This window comes from Triticum dicoccoides, chromosome 2A, assembly GCF_002162155.2.
Source record: "Triticum dicoccoides isolate Atlit2015 ecotype Zavitan chromosome 2A, WEW_v2.0, whole genome shotgun sequence".
Taxonomy (NCBI): Eukaryota; Viridiplantae; Streptophyta; class Magnoliopsida; order Poales; family Poaceae; genus Triticum; species Triticum dicoccoides.
Window position 1 is genome coordinate 761,488,829 of NC_041382.1, and position 13,486 is coordinate 761,502,314.

Genomic DNA, 13,486 nt, shown 5'->3' on the forward strand with positions numbered 1-13,486 from the left:
TTCCAGATTTTATTATTAGCATCCAAGACAATGTACAGCGATCAAGTTCCCTCTAGGAAAAGAAATGGCCTCAAGAGCCATTTTTTAGTCACATCCTGCTCCTTTACTGCAAAGAAAGCTATAACTAGAAGGAGATTTAGAAAAATATGCCCTTTTTGCAAGATTATGAGCAATCAGATTGTTGATCCTTGGAATGTGCTCAATCCTGTAACAAGCAAGACCAGAAACCAGATTGAAGAAATCAGCAAGAGTGGGTCGTAAGTTCCAGTGTCCAGGATTTTGAATCAGATCCTTTGCTTTCACCGCCTCCACTAATGTCCTGCGGTCAGATAGGAAATAGACAGAGCTCCAATTCAAATACTTGACAGTTTCAGCCGCCAGAAGAAGCCCAAGTGCTTCAGCCTGCTGAACAAAACAAACATTCCTAGCAATAACTTGAATAAATATGGAATGATTCCTTGATTCGTCCCGTAGAAATACTCCGAAAGATGCTTTATCTTGGCTAACTATAGGATTGTATGTAGCACCAATATATGCTATGAAACATGCATGATGAAAATTCAGCTTCCTGTCAATATCATTGCTATTGGCTTCCATATTAGCAATCCTCTTATCTTCCAACTCATCCTCCAATATGCACCTGCATTAAGCATCGATTTGGTAGCGTATATAACCAAAATTGGACTCCAATTTTTCTTATTCAATAGAAGATCACTTCTAGCTTTCCAAATATTCCACAAAGTAGTAAAGATGATCTCTGAGCTTAAATCTAGGTGAAGGCTAGAAAAAATGAAGTTGATGACATCCGAAGGATATAAGCTATGATCTACCATATCCGATTTAAAGCCTAATTTCAACCAAACCGATTTAGAGAAATTGCATAAAAAGAACAGAAACATATCCGATTCAACCTGGCCACACCTACAACATTCTTTCTTTATATGTTTTGAAAATCTAGAAACTCTTAACCCTGAAGCAATAGCTCTTCTAATAAGTCTCCAAGCAAATGTTTTAACTCTAGGAGACAAAGTTTTTTTTTCCGAACCTAGTTAAGAATAGCTATCTCCTGGTTGGTCACAATAGGTCTTTGGTTCATCGCATTATTCTGGGTATCCTGCATCAAAACTTTGTAAGCACTTTTAGTAGTACATTTTGCATTTGGAGTGTGAATCCAGGACAAGGTATCATCAAGCTCAGCATTTATGACAGGAGTATTTAAAACATCATTTTAAAAGTATCATCAAAATAGGCACTGACCTTATCTTCATCCCAAACTTCAGAATTAGGTTTCCAAAGATGACTAATGATGTTTGTTCAAGGACCATTTAGGTTGGGCTTGAGATGATCATAATTTTTTTCCCATCTTTTGCACCAAGGATTGTCTGAGATGGAAGTGTTTCCTTTAGCAATTTTTATGTTACAAAAATTAATAATATCAGGAAGAACTTTAATAAAGGAGGTCCAGAATGCAGATTTGGGGGAATAAATATTATGTTTCCATATGGTAGAGTTACGAAAATATTTTGCTTTATGAACCTTAGCAATTAAAGGGGAGGGATTATTAATGATATTCCAAGCCATATTAGTAATCAAGGATTCGTTCATAATGGCTAAATTCCTAAAGCTCAATCCTCCTTTATGCATAGGTCTACAAATAGCATCCCAAGCTCTAAAGAAAATAGGCTTTGCCTTGTCATCCTTCTGAATTCCCGTCCACGAAAATTTTCTAACAATGGAAGTGAGTTTTTTTATGATGGACTTGCTTAAGAGGATATTGGACATATAGTAAACAGGCAAGGAAGCAAAGACCGATTTGATAAGAGTAAGCCTTCCTGCATGAGAGAGCCTACTAGCCTTGCAAATGTTAAGTTTGGATTTAAACTTATTAATAATAAAGCTATAAGCTGTTGCCATATTCCTACCCGGAAGAATAAGAGGATGTACTAGATGAATAGTGTTAAGATCGATATCCAGAGAAGGAAATATATTTTTATATAACTTCTAAGGTCGTTGTCTGTATTCCTCCTAAATAAGATTAATGATTTGTTCCAGTTGGGAGTTTGACCCGAAGCTTCGCAAAATTGGTTAATGATGTGAGCAATAGTATATGTTGAAAATATGAGCAAGTTACTATGAGATTTAATCCAAATAAGCCGTACTACAAAGACTTAAATATCTTGCACACCTTTCCTTCCTGACCAGGTACTACAAAACCATCTGGCTTATCCACGTAAATTTTCTCCTTCAACTCTCCATTGAGGAATCCGTCTTAATGCCCATTTGATGAACGAGAAGACCATGTGAAGCAGCCAGTGATAGTAGCACCCGAATAGTGGTCAGTCTAGCCACAGGTGAGTAAGTATCAAAGAAGTCTTCACCTTCTGTCGGTGTCAAAACCGGCGGATCTCGGGTAGGGGGTCCCGAACTGTGCGTCTAAGGCGGATGGTAATAGGAGGCAGGGAACACGATGTTTTACCCAGGTTCGGGCCCTCTTGATGGAGGTAAAACCCTACGTCTTGCTTGATTAATATTGATGATATGGGTAGTACAAGAGTTCATCTACCACGAGATCGAAGAGGCTAAACCCTAGAAGCTAGCCTATGGTATGATTGTATGTTGTCCTACGGACTAAAACCCTCCGGTTTATATAGACACCGGAAAGGGCTAGGGTTACGCAAGGTCGGTTACAAAGGAGGAGATATACATATCCGTATTGCCTAGCTTGCCTTCCACGCTAAGTAGAGTCCCATCCGGACACGAGACGAAGTCTTCAATCTTGTATCTTCATAGTCCAACAGTCCGGCCAAAGGATATAATCCGGTTGTCCGGAGACCCCCTAACCCAGGACTCCCTCACCTTCTTTTTGGGTATAACCCTTAGCCACAAGCCGTGCCTTGTACTTTTCAATCGTACCATCATGTCTAAACTTCTTCTTGAACACCCACTTACATCCTACAGGTTTGCACCCATAATGACGGTCAGTGAACTCCCATGTTCCGTTAGCTAAGATGGGATCAATGTCGCTACGAACAGCTTCCTTCTAGTAGTCGGCATCAGAAGATGCGTAGGCTTGTGAAATAGTCTTGGGTGTGTCATCTACGAGGTAAACAATGAAATCATCACCAAAGAACTTTGCAGTCCTCTGTCTCTTACTTCTTACAGGAGTTTCATTGTCACCCTCAACAGGATTCTCAACGTGCTCCATCGCAATGGTGGGTTCTGGAATTACAGCGAATTCCTCACTAGATGGAGTAGGTATCTCCTAATTTCATGAACTCGACATATACTTCATAGGAAATATGTCCTCAAACAAAGTTGCATCATTCGACTCCATAATCGTACCAACATGCATGTCGGATACCTCAGATTTTATTATCAAAAATCTATAGCCAATGCTATGAAAAGCATAGCCCAGAAGAACACAATCCATGGTTTTGAAGGTAATATGCCCTAGAGGCAATAATAAAGTTATTATTTATATCCTTATTTCATGATAAATGTTTATTATTCATGCTAGAATTGTATTAACCGGAAACATAATATTTGTGTGAATACATAGACAAACAGAGTGTCACTAGTATGCCTCTACTTGACTAGCTCGTTGATCAAAGATGGTTATGTTTCCTAGCCATTGACATGAGTTGTCATTTGATTAACAGGATCACATCATTAGGAGAATAATGTGATTGACTTGACCCATTCCGTTAGCTTAGCACTCGATCGTTTAGTACGCTGCTATTGCTTTCTTCATGACTTATACATGTTCCTATGACTATGAGATTATGCAACTCCCCTTTACCGGAGGAACGCTTTGTGTGCTACCAAACGTCACAACATAACTGGGTGATTATAAAGGTGCTCTACAGGTGTCTCCGAAGGTACTTGTTGGGTTGGCGTATTTCGAGATTAGGATTTGTCACTCCGATTGTTGGAGAGGTATCTCTGGGCCCTCTCGGTAATGCACATCACTTAAGCCTTGCAAGCATTGCAACTAATGAGTTAGTTGCGGGATGATGTATTACAGAATGAGTAAAGAGACTTGCCAGTAACGAGATTGAACTAGGTATTGAGATACCGACGATCGAATCTCGGGCAAGTAACATACCGATGACAAAGGGAACAACGTATGTTGTTATGCGGTCTGACCGATAAAGATCTTCGTAGAATATGTGGGAGCCAATATGAGCATCCAGGTTCCGCTATTGGATATTGACCGAAGATGTGTCTCGGTCATGTCTACATAGTTCTCGAACCCGTAGGGTCCGCACGCTTAAAGTTTCAATGACGGTTATATTATGACTTTTGATGTACCGAAGGTTGTTCGGAGTCCCAGATGTGATCACAGACATGACGAGGAGTCTCGAAATGGTTGAGACGTGAAGATTGATATATTGGAAGCCTATATTTGGATATTGGAAGTGTTCCGGGTGAAATTGGGATTTTACTAGAGTACCGAGGGGTTACCAGAACCCCCCGGGTGCTTAATGGGCCATAATGGGTGTCGGTGTCAAAACCGGCGGATCTCGGGTAGGGGGTCCCGAACTGTGCGTCTAGGCCTGATGGTAACAGGAGGCAAGGGACACGAAGTTTTACCCAGGTTCGGGCCCTCTTGATGGAGGTAAAACTCTACGTCCCGCTTGATTAATATTGATGATATGGGTGTTACAAGAGTAGATCTACCACGAGATCAGAGAGGCTAAACCCTAAAAGCTAGCCTACGGTATGATTGTATGTTGTGATTGTTGTCCTACGGACTAAAACCCTTCGGTTTATATAGACACTGGAGAGGGTTAGGGTTACACAAGGTTGGTTACAAAGGAGGAGATATCCATATACGTATTGCCTAGCTTTCCTTCCACGCCAAGTAGAGTCCCATCCGGACACGAGACGAAGTCTTCAATCTTGTATCTTCATAGTCTAACAGTCCGGCCAATGGAGATAGTCCGGCTGTCCGGAGACCCCCTAGTCCAGGACTCCCTCAGTGGGCCTTTGTGGAGAAGAGGAGAGGCGGCCAGGGCAGGGCCGCGCGCCCCTCCCCCTAGTCCAAATAGGACAAGGAGAGGGGGGTGGAGGCCCCCCTTTCCTTCCTCTCTCCCTCCTCTTTCCCCCTCCACTCCTAATCCAACAAGGAAAATGGAGGGAGTCCTAGTCCCGGTGGGAGTAGGACTCCTCCTAGCGCGCCCCTCCTGGCCGGCCGCACCTCCCCCCTTGCTCCTTTATATACAGGGGCAAGGGGGCACCCTAGAGACACAACAATTGATCGTTTGATCTTTTAGCTGTGTGCGGTGCCCCCCTCCACCATAGTCCACCTCGATAATATTGTAGCGGTGCTTAAGCGAAGCCCTGCGTCGGTAGAACATCATCATCGTCACCACGCCGTCGTGCTGATGAAACTCTTCCTTAACACTTGGCTGGATCGGAGTTTGAGGGACGTCATCGGGCTGAACGTGTGCTAAACTCGGAGGTGTCGTGCGTTCGGTACTTGATCGGTCGGATCGTGAAGACGTACGACTACATCAACCGCGTTGTGCTAACGCTTCCGCTTTCGGTCTACGAGGGTACGTGGACAACACTCTCCCCTCTCTTTGATATGCATCACCATGATCTTGTGTGTGCATATGAATTTTTTTGAAATTACTACGTTACCCAACAGTGGCATCCGAGCCTGGTTTTATGCGTAGATGTCATATGCACGAGTAAAACACAAGTGAGTTGTGGGCAATATAAGTCATACTTCTTACCAGCATGTCATACTTTGGTTCGGCGGTATTGTTGGATGAAGCGGCCCGGACCGACATTACGCGTACGCTTACGCGAGACTGGTTCTACCGACGTGCTTTGCACACAGGTGGCTGGCGGGTGTCAGTTTCTCCAACTTTAATTGAACCGAGTGTGGCTACGCTCGGTCCTTGCGAAGATTAAAACAACACCAACTTGACAAACTATCATTGTGGTTTTGATGCGTAGGTAAGATTGGTTCTTGCTTAAGCCCGTAGCAGCCACGTAAAACTTGCAACAACAAAGTAGAGGACGTCTAACTTGTTTTTGCAGGGCATGTTGTGATGTGATATGTGAAGGAAATATGCCCTAGAGGCAATAATAAAGTTATTATTTATATCCTTATTTCATGATAAATGTTTATTATTCATGCTAGAATTGTATTAACCGGAAACATAATACATGTGTGAATACATAGACAAACAGAGTGTCACTAGTATGCCTCTACATGACTAGCTCGTTAATCAAAGATGGTTATGTTTCCTAACCATAGACAAAGAGTTGTTATTTGATTAACGGGATCACATCATTAGGAGAATGATGTGATTGACTTGACCCATTCCGTTAGCTTAGCACTCGATCGTTTAGTATGTTGCTATTGCTTTCTTCATGACTTATACATGTTCCTATGACTATGAGATTATGCAACTCCCGTTTACCGGAGGAACACTTTGTGTGCTACCAAACGTCACAACGTAACTGGGTGATTATAAAGGAGCTCTACAAGTGTCTCCAAAGGTACATGTTGGGTTGGCGTATTTCGAGATTAGGATTAGTCACTCCGATTGTCGGAGAGGTATCTCTAGGCCTTCTCGGTAATGCACATCACATAAGCCTTGCAAGCATTGCAACTAATGAGTTAGTTGCGAGATGATGTATTACGGAACGAGTAAAGAGACTTGCCGGTAACGAGATTGAACTAGGTATTGAGATACCAACGATCGAATCTCGGGCAAGTAACATACCGATGACAAAGGGAACAACGTATGTTGTTATGCGGTCTGACCGATAAAGATCTTCGTATAATATGTAGGAGCCACTATGAGCATCCAGGTTCCGCTATTGGTTATTGACCGGAGACGTGTCTTGGTAATGTCTACATTGTTCTCGAACCCGTAGGGTCCGCACGCTTAAGGTTTCGATGACAGTTACATTATGAGTTTATGAGTTTTGATGTACCGAAGGAGTTTGGAGTCCCGGATGAGATCGGGGACATGACGAGGAGTCTCGAAATGGTCGAGACGTAAACATCGATATATTGGACGACTATATTCGGACATCGGAAAGGTTCCGAGTGATTCGGGTATTTTTCGGAGTACCGGAGAGTTAGGGGAATACGGGAGAAGAAGTATATGGGCCTTATTGGGCTTTAGGGGAGAGGGAGAGGCAGGCCGCCCCCCCCCCCAAGGCCTAGTACGAATTGGACTAGGGGGAGGGGCTGCGCCCCCTCCTTCCTTCTCTTCCCTCTTCCCCTTCCTTGTCTCCTCCTACTACATGGAAGGACTCCTAGTTGGACTAGGAAAGGGGGAATCCTACTCCCGGTGGGAGTAGGACTCCCCCAGGGCGCACCATAAAGAGGGCCGACCCTCCCCTCCTCCACTCCTTTGTATACGGGGGCAGGGGGCACCCCTAGACACACAAGTTGATCCACGTGATCATATTCTTAGCCGTGTGCGTGCCCCCTTCCACCATAATCCTCGATAATATTGTAGCGGTGCTTAGGCGAAGCCCTGCGACGGTAGTACATCAAGATCATCACCACGCCGTCGTGCTGACGGAACTCTTCCACGACACTTTGCTGGATCGGAGTCCGGGGATCGTCATCGAGCTGAACGTGTGCTAAAACTCGGAGGTGCCGTAGTTTTGGTGCTTGATCGGTCGGGACGTGAAGACGTACGACTACATCAACCACGTTGTACTAACGCTTCCGCTGTCGGTCTACAAGGGTACGTAGATCACACTCTCCCCTCTCGTTGCTATGCATCACCATGATCTTGCGTGTGCGTAGGAATTTTTTTGAAATTACTACGTTCCCCAACAGTGGCATCCGAGCCAGGTTTTATGGTTTGATGTTATATGCCCGAGTAGAACACAAGTGAGTTGTGGGCGATATAAGTCATACCGCTTACCAGCATGTCATACTTTGGTTCGGCGGTATTGTTGGATGAAGCGGCCTGGACCGACATTACGCGTACGCTTACGCGAGACTGGTTCTACCGCCGTGCTTTGCACACAGGTGGCTGGCGGCTGTCAGTTTCTCCAACTTTAGTTGAACCGAGTGTGGCTACGCCCGGTCCTTGCGAAGGTTAAAACAGCACCAACTTGACAAACTATCGTTGTGGTTTGATGCGTAGGTAAGATTGGTTCTTGCTAAGCCCAGTAGCAGCCACGTAAAACTTGCAACAACAAAGTAGAGGACGTCTAACTTGTTTTTGCAGGGCATGTTGTGATGTGATATGGTCAAGACGTGATGAGATATAAGTTGTTGTATGAGATGATCATGTTTTGATTGAAGTTATCGGCAACTGGCTGAAGCCTTATGGTTGTCTCTCTATTTGCATAAGATGCAAGCGCCAAATAATTGCTTTACTTTATCGCTATGTGATAGCAATAGTTGCAAGAGCAATTGTTGGCGAGACGACCATGTGACGACACATTGATATAGATCAAGATGATGGAGATCATGGTGTCATGCCGGTGACGATGGAGATCAAAGGCACAAGATGATGATGGCCATATCATGTCACATATTTTGATTGCATGTGATGTTTATCTTTTATACATCTTATTTTTCTTAGTTTGACGGTAGCTTTATAAGATGATCCCTCACTAAATTATCAAGGTATAAGTGTTCTCCCTGAGTATGCACCGTTGCGAAAGTTCTTCGTGCTGAGACACCACGTGATGATCGGGTGTGATAGGCTCTACGTTCAAATACAACGGGTGCAAAACAATTGCACACACGGAATACTCAGGTTATACTTGACGAGCCAAGCATATATAGATATGGCCTCGGAACACGGAGACCGAAAGGTCGAGCATGAATCATATAGTAGATATGATCAACATAGTGATGTTCACCAATGAAACTACTCCATCTCACGTGATGATCGGACATGGTTTAGTTGATTTGGATCACGTGATCACTTAGAGGATTAGAGGGATGTCTATCTAAGTGGGAGTTCTTTAGTAATATGATTAATTGAACTTAAATTTATCATGAACTTAGTCCTGGTAGTATTTTGCAAATCATGTTGTAGATCAATAGCTCACGTTGTTGCTTCCCTGTGTTTATTTTGATATGTTCCTAGAGAAAATTATGTTGAAAGATGTTAGTAGCAATGATGTGGATTGGATCCATGATCTGAGGTTTATCCTCATTGCTGCATAGAAGAATTATGTCCTTGATGCACCACTAGGTGACAGACCTATTGCAAGAGCAGATGCAGACGTTATGAACGTTTGGTTAGCTAAATACGATTACTACTTGATAGTTTAGTGCACCATGCTTAAACGGCTTAGAATTGGGACTTCAAAAACGTTTTGAACGTCATGGACCATATGAGATGTTCCAGGAGTTGAAGTTAATATTTCAAGCAAATACCCGAGTTGAGAGATATGAATTCTCCAACAAGTTCTATAGCTAAAAGATGGAGGAGAATCGCTCAACTAGTGAGCATGTGCTCAGATTGTCTGGGTACTACAATCGCTTGAATCAAGTGGGAGTTAATCTTCCAGATAAGATAGTGATTGACAGAATTATCTAGTCACCATCACCAAGTTAGTAGAACTTCATGATGAACTATAGTATGCAAGGGATGACGAAAACGACTCCCGAGCTTTTCATGATGATGAAATCGATGAAGGTAGAAATCAAGAAAGAGCATCAAGTATTGATGGTTGACAAGATCACTAGTTTCAAGAAAAGGGCAAAGGGAAAAAGGGGAACTTCAAGAAGAACAGCAAGCAAGTTGCTGCTCAAGTGAAGAAACCCAAGTCTGGACCTAAGCCTAAGACTGAGTGCTTCTACTGCAAAGGGACTGGTCACTGGAAGCGGAACTACCCCAAGTGATTGGCGGATAAGTAGGATGACAAAGTGAACATAAGTATATTTGATATACATGATTATTGATGTGTACTTTACTAGTGTTTATAGCAACCCCTCAGTATTTGATACTAGTTCAGTTGCTAAGAATAGTAACTCAAAATGGGAGTTGCAGAATGAACAGAAACTAGTTAAGGGTGAAGTGACGATGAGTGTTGGAAATAGTTCCAAGATTGATATGATCATCATCGCACACTCCCTATACTTTCGGGATTAGTGTGGAACCTAAATAAGTGTTATTTGGCGTTGAGCATGAATATGATTTGATCATGTTTATTGCAATACGGTTATTCATTTAAGTAAGAGAATAAATTGTTGTTCTGTTTACATGAATAAAACCTTATATGGTTACACACCCAATGAAAATGGTTCGTTGGACCTCGATCGTAATAATACACATATTCATAATATTGAAGCCAAAAGATGCAAAGTTAATAATGATAGTGCAACTTATTTGTGGCACTGCTGTTTAAGTCATATTGGTGTAAAGCGCATGAAAAAACTCCATGCTGATGGGATTTTGGAATCACTTGATTATGAATCATTTGATGCTTGCGAACCATGCCTCTTGGGCAAGATGACTAAAACGCCATTCTCCGGAACAATGAAGCAAGCAACAAATTTGTTGGAAATCATACATACTGATGTATGTGGTCCAATGAATATTAAGGCTTGCAGCAGGTATCATTATTTTCTGACCTTCACAGATGATTTGAGCAGATATGGGTATATCAACTTGATCAAACATAAGTCTGAAACATTTGAAAAGTTCAAAGAATTTCAGAGTGAAGTGGAAAATAATCGTGACAAGAAAATAAAGTTTCTACGATCTGATCGCGGAGACAAATATTTGAGTTGCGAGTTTGGTCTTCAATTAAAACAATGTGGAATAGTTTCAAAAACTCATGCCATCTGGAACACCACAGCATAATGGTGTGTCCGAACGTCATAACCGTACTTTATTGGATATAGTACAATCTATGATGTTTCTTACCAATTTACCAATATCGTTTTGGGATTATGCATTAAAGACAACTGCATTCACGTTAAAAAGGGCACCATCTAAGTCCGTTGAGACGACACAATCTGAACTGTGGTTTGGCAAGAAACCAAAGTTGTCGTTTCTTAAAGTTTGGGGTTGCGATGCTTATAAGAAAAAGTTTCAACCAGATAAGCTCAAACCCAAATCGGAGAAGTGCGTCTTCATAGGATACCCAAAAGAAAATGTTGGGTACACCTTCTATCACAGATCCGAAGGCAAGATATTCGTTGCTTTGAATGGATCCTTTCTAGAGAAGGAATTTCTCTCGAAAGAAGTGAGTGGGAGGAAAGTAGAACTTGATGAGGTAACTGTACCTGCTCCCTTATTGGAAAGTAGTTCATCACAGAAATCTGTTCCTGTGACTACTAGACCGATTAGTGAGGAAGCTAATGATGATGATCATGTAACTTCAGATCAAGTTACTACCGAATCTCGTAGGTTAACCAGAGTGAGATCCGCACCAGAGTGGTACGGTAATCTTGTTCTGTAGGTCATTCTACTTGACCATGACGAACCTACAAACTGTGAGGAAGCGATGATGAGCCCAGATTCCGCAAAATGGCTTGAGGCCATGAAATCTGAGATAGGATCAATGTATGAGAACAAAGTATGGACTTTGATGGATTTGCCCGATGATCGGCAAGCCATAGAAAATAAATGGATCTTCAAGAGGAAGACGGACGCTGATAGTAGTGTTACTATCTACAAAGCTAGACTTGTCGAAAAAGGTTTTTGACAAAGTTCAAGGTGTTGACTACGATGAAATTTTCTCACTCGTAGCGATGCTTAAGTCTGTCCAAATCATGTTAGCAATTGTTGCATTTTTATGAAATCTGGCAAATGGATAAACAAAACTACATTCCTTAATGGATTTAAAGAAGAGTTGTATAAGATGCAACCAAAAGGTTTTGTCAATCCTAAAGGTGCTAACAAAATATGCAAGCTCCAGCGATCCATCTATGGACTGGTGCAAGCATCTCGGAATTGGAATATACGCTTTGGTAAGTTGATCAAAGCATATAGTTTTATACAGACTTGCGGTGAAGCCTGTATTTACAAGAAAGTGAGTGGGAGCACTACAGCATTTCTGATAAGTATATGTGTATGACATATTGTTGATCGGAAATAATGTAGAATTATTCTGCAAAGCATAAAGGAGTGTTTGAAAGGATTTTTTTCAAAGAAAACCTCGGTGAAGCTGCTTACATATTGAGCATCAAGATCTATAGAGATAGATCAAGACGCTTGATAAGTTTTTTTCAATGAGTACATACCTTGACAAGATTTTGAAGTAGTTCAAAATGGAACAGTCAAAGAAAGAATTCTTGCCTGTGTTACAGGGTGTGAAATTGAGTAAGACTCAAAGCCCGACCACGGAAGAAAATAGAATGAGAATGAAAGTCATTCCCTATGCCTTGGCCATAGGTTCTATAAAGTATGTCATGCTGTGTACCAGACCTATTATATACCCTACACTAATTTTGGCAAGGGAGTACAATAGTGATCTAGGAGTAGATCACTGGACAGCGGTCAAAATTATCCTTAGTGGAATCAGGATATGTTTCTCGATTATGGAGGTGACAAAAGGTTCATCGTAAAAGGGTTACGTCGATACAAGTTTTGGCACTGATCCGGATGACTCTTAATCTTCATCTGGATACATATTGAAAGTGGGAGCAATTAGCTAAAGTAGCTCCGCGCAAAGCATTGTAGACATAGAAAATTGCAAAATACTTACGGATCTGAATATGGCAGACCCGTTGACTAAACTTCTCTCACAGGCAAAACATGATCACACCTTAGTACTCTTTGGGTGTTAATCACATAGCAATGTGAACTAGATTACTGAATCTAATAGACCCTTTGGGTGTTGGTCACATATCGATGTGAACTATGGGTGTTAACCACATAAAGATGTGAACTATTGATGTTAGATCACATGGCGATGTGAACTAGATTATTGACTCTAGTGCAACTGGGAGACTGAAGGAAATATGCCCTAGAGGCAATAATAAAGTTATTATTTATTTCCTTATTTCATGATAAATGTTTATTATTCATGCTAGAATTTTATTAACCGGAAACATAATACATGTGTGAATACATAGACAAACAGAGTGTCACTAGTATGCCTCTACTTGACTAGCTTGTTAATCAAAGATGGTTATGTTTCCTAACCATAGACAAAGAGTTGTTATTTGATTAACGGGATCACATCATTAGGAGAATGATGTGATTGACTTGACCCATTCCGTTAGCTTAGCACTCGATCGTTTAGTATGTTGCTATTGCTTTCTTCATGACTTATACATGTTCCTATGACTATGAGATTATGCAACTCCCGTTTACCGGAGGAACACTTTGTGTGCTACCAAACGTCACAACATAACTGGGTGATTATAAAGGAGCTCTACAGGTGTCTCCAAAGGTACATGTTGGGTTGGCGTATTTCGAGATTAGGATTTGTCACTCCGATTGTCGGAGAGGTATCTCTGGGCCTTCTCGGTAATGCACATCACATAAGCCTTGCAAGCATTGCAACTAATGAGTTAGTTGCGAGA